The sequence below is a fragment of the Gavialis gangeticus genome, unplaced genomic scaffold (assembly GCF_001723915.1).
Source record: "Gavialis gangeticus isolate Ggan-Ray unplaced genomic scaffold, GavGan_comp1, whole genome shotgun sequence".
Classification (NCBI taxonomy): Eukaryota; Metazoa; Chordata; order Crocodylia; family Gavialidae; genus Gavialis; species Gavialis gangeticus.
In genome coordinates, this window is record NW_017728980.1 from 5,188,069 (window position 1) to 5,196,363 (window position 8,295).

Here is an 8,295-nt window from a genome sequence, read left to right on the forward strand (position 1 = left end):
AAAAAAAAAAAAAAAAAAAAAAGATTCTCTCATTTTAAAGAGAATTAGGCAAGTAGGAAGTTAAGTTTGAATGACTTTCACTGAGGCATCGCAGAAAAATTTCCCAAGGGTAACCTGAAATAATTGGTTTAATTAATTAACCAGCCACAGTTCATACTTTTCATACCGTAACAAAAATACTAAATTAGTTTGTTGTAAATGTGCACCATGTTTTGATTTTTAAAAAGTTTGTTTAAAAGTTTGTTATTGAAGTTCTGTTCAAAAACTCTGAAATGCTGGTTTTGTGTTTAATTAAATTCAAAGTTGACATCTTATTTCAGCTTGATAAAAATCTGAGCAAAAAAAAGCATCATCTAGTGAATAAATTTCACCATTTCATAACATACTAAAATGTAGGATTTCTAACCATTCAATTATGTTAAACTGTATATTTTTGAGAGAGACAACACATACACAGAGATTGTGTACCTATGAAACATATGTAGCAAATCTATTGTAAAACAGTATTAGTTGTAAATCAACATGTTTTAATAGTTATATCAACAAATGAGAATATACCTTTCTTTAAACAACAACAAAATATATATAATGGGAAATAAATCAATTATTTAAATTGGGCTTTTGCTTGCTGATTTAAATCCAGTTGATTTAAATCAGTCCACCCTGCTGAGAGTCAAGCTGGAAACCACTGCATCCAAATAAAAGCCTCATCATTTCTTTGCCCCATTTTCCCCTTTACATTGTCTTTTTTTTAAAGCATTATTTCAACACAGTCACGAAAATACTGCTAATTTTTTGATCCACTTAGCTTTCTCCACACAAAATCAAAACTTTATTTTCTCTCAGAGCAATGTAAAAGTCAAGCCATACTCATACATTCGCACCCGAATTTTGGGTTAGACCCTGGCAATTCCATGAAAACTCAATGACTTCAAAAAGCATTCTGAGAGAGACCCACAGTAGCTCTTGAGAATATATCAATTTGCCTGACAAGTCTTACAAGTGATTTCACAATTAGAGGCACGTGTTCAACCAAAATAATCACTGTAAGATATACCCTAGGCAGATCAGCAACCACACGTTTCATACTACTAGTTCTCACCAGAATACAACACAGCACTTTACGCAAGTCACTAAAAACAGTATGCTTTTAATCACGTATATACACCTTAGTACGCACCTTGCTGCTAAAAATGAGACACCGGACCTAGTGACATTACAAACTAGGGAAATATCCCAGCATTCCACTAGCACCAAAGCAGCTCCAACTGTGATAGCAAACAGAAGTGCTTGTATAGACAGAACTCAGGTAATATGATTACCAACCAAAGCACCTGCTTGGAGATTTGAGAGAGAAAAGATTCCCTGCTTATGTTTCTGCTAGCGCACCCAACATCCTTGGAACAAAGAACACTGTATGCTGATTATGGCGGCAGGGGCCATCCTCAGGGTCCAGAAGCACTGGGGACAGACCCCAATGCTCCCGGAGGCGGGCTCAGGGACCCCAGCCCCACTCAAAAAAACTTACCTGAGGGACAGGACAGGGACGAGAAGGAGGCACGCCAGCTTTTCAAGTGGCTGTCGATCAAGCTGGGCGGTGGCCAGTTGATGACATCAGCCGCAATCGCCACCTTAGGAGATTTAAAAACCGCGGCAGGAGTCAGGTGGGGAGAAAGAGGCAGGAGGCAAAACATCAAACTCACCGGGGAGTTACCCAGCAGAGCTGACTCCCCACATGACGCTGCCCCGCTGAGAACAGGCGGCAGCAGCAGCAGTTGGGAGCTGGGCAAGACGTCCATAAGACCCCTGAAGCCCAGGCCGGGCATATTCAGCCTCGAGCCAGCCATGGATCTCACAGATGGAGACCCAGCCCTGGCGTACAGCCAGGAGAAGGGAGGCAGGAGGGAAGGGCTGGCTGCAGCTATAAGCCAGCACTTTGAGCAGAGGCCGGGTAGTCTGAGATCCACCAGCCAGATGCAAGGAGCCAAGCCAGGAGCTGGCACAGCAGCCCAACGCAGCTGGTGGTTGGCAAGTGGATGGGGTGTAGGGGAGGCAGAGCCCCAGGACCAACTGCAGTGAATCTGTGAGTACCCCCATTTCCAGGTTGTGGAGGAGAACACCACTGAACCCCTTCTTTTTACAAATGCCATCAAGTCGTGGTAGGCGAGTTGAGGGCCCGACCCAGGGAGCAGGGGGATACCCACAGCGCCAGTCAAGGTCACCACACTGCTAGTTACTCAAAAATCATAGGCTATATTTGAAAATATTTCTCTCACCAATTTTTACTGGTAGTGACTGTTTCAACAGTAATTCCTTCAAAAGTAATTCCTTCCAAATTTTCATTTACAGTTTATACATTTTCTTTTGAAATAAGCTTTGGTTTGGGGATTAAACTTTTCAGCCTGCATACAAAACTGGTCATACAAATCAATTTCTCCTATTACTATAAAATTGGTTAATGTTAAGAGATGAAAAAGGTTGTGCCTCAGACTAAAAGTGAAGTTCCTAAGAAAATCTGTCTTTTCATTCATTCACTTCTCCTGTTCATTTGAGACTGTTTAAAGCAAGAATGATTTTGAAGACATCTCACAATCCACATACATCAAAGGAGGTGAACTTTCAGCTACTCTGCCAACACTTCCTCCAAAGCATGGACATCAAAAATGAATCAGACTTTCTTATTGCTATATCAGAGAGATTTATTTTCATTGTCAGGATCTGTTCATTTTATCTCCTGATTCTACATTATGGGGTGAACAGGCAGAGTTGAAGGAGAGGTGAGAAGGAGCTCATACCAAAAGAAGTACGAAAACAGAGTTCACCAACAAGCTTTTTAAAAGTAATTATCAATGTATTAGAAAATAGCAAAATATTTATATGTAACCTTTATGTTCTAAGGCATTTTACAGCATATTACCAAGACTCAGGAAAAAAAATTAACATTTATCTTTGGACAAAACCACAAAGGAGAATCATCAATCTGACAGGTATAGATCTAATGTAATACAACACTGACAAATTCCCTCTGTCACTATAATCTTCCTTTAAAATAAATGCATCTGTATCTTTTCCTTAAATGTACCTTATTGATAACAGTAATGGTTTAATAACCGTGCTGGTTACCTGGGAGGAAGCCTCTCCTTGGTGGAATTTGTCCCTGCACAGAGGTACAGCACAGCCTAAGTACCATTACCACCACCCAGAAGCAATCAAAATAAAGCTTCAAGAGGACTTCAAGTGATGCGCAGGCCTTGGCCTGCTCCTCAGAGGGATACATTTCACCTCCTATGAAACAGTGCACCATTTAAATGGGTGAGGTCTGCTGACAAGGCAGAGTGTGTGAAGGTTTAGTACTCAGTTACCCCCCTCTCTACTAGCTTTCTTGACATACTGCAAAGACCATCTTCTTTAACAAGTCAAAAAAGAATCAGGCTGCTGGTTTTGTAGGGGATTATCAAGACCGTTAGAGGGGGAGAACACTGTGAAACACATACATGGTTTACTTTATCACTGTAACAGGCTTTTAAACCACCATAAAAGTGCCCAGAAAAGGCTGGATGCATGTGGTAGCATATACATGGCACTGATTGAGGCATTTAATAAATCTTACAATTTCTCTGAGTTTGGTCAAAGCCAAAAATGTCATTTGGCAAAGATACAACAATATATTATATCAGGAGGAGCGGACAAGCAAACCTTAGAAAAATACAACCTATGTAATATGAGCTCACATCATAGACTTGCACGAAGACTAAAAAAAGACAGGTCTGCTTCTATCATCATGTGAATGAGTCATGAAACGTATAATGAAAGAAAAGATTCTTGTTATAGCCTTGGGTTTACATTTTACAAAGCAGAAGATTTATCTTATTGGAAGATCCACATCTAAGTCTACAAAAAAGGTTTTGAAAATACCTACCTCACATGCAAAAACACTAAACCTAACCTTCAGAAACAAAAATCAGATTATGGGAGTGATATGCCAAGTCAGTACTTCAAATAATCAAGTGCCTCTTTGGTAGAGACCCTGGTCATGAGGGTCAGCAGGCTAAGAAACAAGTCCACACTCCCAGAACAATCCCGAACAAAACACCTTCTGTCACTTCAGGCAGCAGCTGCTGATAAGCTGACTCAGTTGAAATACATAAAAACCATCATATACAATGTCCCATTGTGGTTTGAAAAATGGTGGTGGCCAAATTCAACAGAGCTTTAATTACTTACAAGGCAATCACTGAACTGACACCCATTTCAGAATTAGGACTTTAGCTATGAATGCAAGGAAAACAGTGCCAGGGCACAGCCAAAGATTCTGCACAGGAAATGTTCCCTTGGACACAGATTCACAACCGCTTCTCAAGGACAGTGCACACGGAAGAAATGGAAAAAATAAAGCCCTCAATGTAATATTTATCTTTGCCATTTTTCAACATGTGGCAGTGATGAAGTGCTGCCGTTTAGAAAATAGATGGAGAAATACCTAGAGATGGGGTCAGAAGGTGGTGCCCTGGGATAATACACTAATCTACTGCAGCCCCCTCTGCCCTTCATGACCTCCTCATGACCTCCTATCTCCCACTGCTGCTCAGTCCCTCTTAATTTCCTTATGCTTTCTTAACAGTGACAACAGCTGCCCTGCAGAAAATGGGGAGGGGGAGCAAGAAAGGTACTCCTTGCTTCATATTATTTATAGTCTTACCAAATTTCTTACAAGTGACACCCCCTATAACTCTGGCACTCCTGCTCCCACTCACGAAAAAGAAATGTATTTCAATTTGGAATTAGATTGGGCAGGCAAGTTTAAATGACCCAATAATCTTCCCTTTCACTGCTGAGACAAATCTGATTCTAAGGGTTCGCCTGGATGTCTTTAAAACTATACGCAAATATCAGCATCCATCACCCCATTTTTTTCCACGTCTTGTGGCATCTTTAGTTAAGATGCCCTTGGTCAAGCCATTTCGCTCCGTTCTGAAAAAAATGCATTCAGATTTGTAAATAATAAATCTCAGTAATTCAGTTTTGTAGCCTCTGATCTTTAGTAAGTTCTATAAAATATTAAACATCCTTCCGTTATTCCCTTTTCTTTCAGAAAGAGACAAAGCCTATAGTCGAATATTACTCATCCTGCATTAGCACCCAGAGACCATCAATCAAGGCTCAGGCAGTCATAGTGCCATAAATCTCTCCCTCTATGGTATTTATATGCCCCAACTGCCCTAGCCCCTGAGCACCTCAGTATTGTTTTTTATAAAATATTCCCCTTCACAATATCCATTTTACAGAAGGAAGAGAAGCAAATGACTCACCCGAAGTCAAAGAGGGACCTTCCAAAATGGTGAAATGAAGGTAGCGCTCAAAGCATTAGCCCAGAGAGGTTACAGGTTAGGTGACGATCTCTTCAGTTAGAAGACTCTACAAAAGTCAACAGAAGTCCTGGCTAAGTATGGTCTGAAAAGGTTTGGCTCAAAAGCTAGGGACAGAATTTACACATAAACTGACTTACATCATCAGAAACTGGTTTAAACCTGTAACAGAACAGAAGTTCAGTGCACATAAACCAGTTTCAAAATGGCTGAAACTGGTTTAAGATAAACCTGGTTGAATGTAGTATTGAACTTAACTGATCTGAGTCAAACCAGTTTACGAAATTCTGTCCCAGACCCCTTCCTGGTCCAAGTTAAATTACGGTCCCCCAGCATCCCAGCATGCTTTTTCCAGCCCTGTGTTATGATGTCTGCTCCAGCAGGGAAGGAGTGTGTGGGGGGAGGAAGGCAGGGACTGTCCCATCCCCTATGCCCACCCCCAAGTCAAACCCTGGTTGGGATCTGGGGCCAGGGACGGGGGTTAAACTTCCCTCTCCCCCACCCCTCCAGAGTACAGAGCTGCCCTGCCCTGCTAAAAACTTGTTGCTGGCTATGACTCTGTACTACAAATCCCAGAGGCACCTGGAAGCAAGAAGAGGAAGTGATAATGAGCAATTCTACAGAGTCCTGCTGCTGTAACGCTGAACTGCAAATCCCGGAGATCTCTGGGGCAGCAGGAAGAGGAAGCGAACACATTGCCCATGCTGGCTACATGCCAGAGAGCTGTGCTCTTGCGCCCCCTGGCTTGAGCCACTGCAGGTATGCAGCTGCGTTTCCTAAATCAAAAGTGAATGCGTGCCCAGTTGTTTCTCAGTTTAATCTCTGCAATTTATGCTAACCTGAAAAGACTGATCTGATTCAGCCTTGGGCTTTTTGACCATCTGTACTTAGCCAAAATGTGTGACTTTATACACCGTTCCATGCAATTTAAATTTTCTTTTTTTGTACCTGTACGCTGTAATTAGTTTAAAATTTTGGCACGGTAAAGAATAAGAGATACCTATGCATGTGCACCTGACTAATTCTTATATCTGCAGCACCGCCATTGTGCAAGGTGCTGTACAGACAGAAAAGAAAAGTGCAAAGAGTTTAACCTCTGAGAAACAGGCAAGGAATAAAGCCCATGGCTCAGGCATTTCTTATTACTTGAATTAAATGCATTTAAGAAATTAGTAACACACAACAATGCCTTCCCATATGTTGTCCTGAATAGCAAGCAGGGGAAGACCTTCATAAACTCAGTATGAATCAATCTACTGTACCTGTTATGTTTAAACCACCAGCCCCAGTATTCCAATAAACCTGCTACCTAGAATTGGGTTACCATCATTTGTCCAATAAAATGAATAAGATAAAACAGACACCGTGTTCAAGATGAACACACACTCTTGTCTCTTTAAAATGAAACTCTCATTAAAAGTCTACTTACTCAGCCAACTCCACGAAGCCAATAAAACAGATGAGAGAAATATGGGTCTAATCCTGGTGCCACAGCTTCATGTCAGCACAATCCCAATGCAGTGACGTAAACAAGGGGAGAGTCAAGATGCACAGTCAGGTCCTTCTAGGCAATATTCTTAAACCTTCCTGGTGTCATTTGTCTCTCCTTTGTAGAGGAGGACTACAGCTTCCATTAGGGAAATGCAGCTTCCCAAAGTAAAGCCTAGTAAGTTCAAATCCAGCTTCTTTCTTTCTCACTGTCAAATGTTTTCTGACACTACCACACAGGGGACTGTAACAAGGTTAAAACAGTATTCTCACTGCAGTTTTCTTATTATCCTCTCAATGCCAAAAATCAACACCTGCAACACTTGCTCTGTACAAAGCGTTAGACTCCCATTTTCATAGCAGCATTTTACACCACATCACACCACTTCTCTACACCGCACAGATTACCAGTTTGTTTCCAGGTGCAACCCTGCAAAATCCTTACAGGCTTGGATTCTGGGCATCCTAAAGATCTACTGCTTCATAACTTGGCCCAAATGCTGCATCTAATGTACACACAGCTGACACATGTATACATCATGTATATCCCTAGATGTATACATAATGTTAGAGGAAAAATGTTGTCAGGGGGACTCTCTGCACCATCACTTTTGTCTGACAGAGTGAGAATTAGCTGGTAGTCTAAACAGTGCATGTTTCATATTTTTCCCCAAGGGTGAAGGGTTTCAGGTGGGAAAGATTTTAGGCAGGCTGGAAAGGCCTTTTTAAATTTTAGTCTGTGATACAAGATATATTTAATCATTGACGATTCTAGTTTTTCAAATGCTCTCTCATCGTTTGTGGGCCTCAAGAGCTGCTGAGAAGTATTACCTGAAAAAGTATTGCTAGTACTACTACTAGTATCGTTATTCCCTTTTTTCAGAGCTCTTCCAGAGTCCTTACTAACAATTTATCTTAAGAAACTTAACATTTAAGAACTTCTTACGGATATTTCTTCCCCCCCACCCCCGTGCAACAGAAATATAGTCTTTCCATGCTTGGTTTTGTTTTGTTTTTTAACTATCTGTGTTAGTCATCTTCACTGTCTTCTTGTCTCCAATAAGCTTCAGGAATTCCCTGGCTCCCCCTCCCCAGGGGAACTACAGTAACTTCAACCATGTCAAAGTTGTTCTTGACATTACCAGACTGCAAATTTTTAAGCTACTTGGTGGGCCTGGCCTTTAGTTGGAAATTAAGACAGGTCTCTGAAGGAGGCAGCTAAAGGGAAGAGACTTGAGCTGTCCTAAAATAGCTTCTAGGCACTCCTGAGAATCCAGGACCCTGGAACCATTGCAATTCGGGGTGCACCAACAGAGATTTGGGGGGCCAATACTGATAGCCGATATTTAAGGAGGCACATTGGCTGATACCAATCCGATTTCCAATACAGCTGCCTCCAGGTGGTAAGTCTGTTGTGGTGGAAGGGGAGGGGGGAGGGATG

The 8,295-nt window shown here is 41.5% G+C and overlaps 1 protein-coding gene across 3 annotated transcripts in view; it reads right to left on the minus strand.

Moving 5' to 3' along the window:
* ARHGAP32 (Rho GTPase activating protein 32) overlaps positions 1 to 8,295 on the minus strand; it is a 597,177-nt gene that overhangs the window by 564,950 nt on the left and 23,932 nt on the right. The window contains exon 2 of one of the 3 annotated variants that reach the window (XM_019509213.1): positions 5,310 to 5,415. The exons of the other annotated variants lie outside the window; for them this stretch is intronic. The gene's annotated coding sequence lies outside the window, so the exon portion shown is untranslated. The remainder of the gene's footprint in view (positions 1 to 5,309; positions 5,416 to 8,295) is intronic. 3 annotated transcript variants of the gene reach the window in all.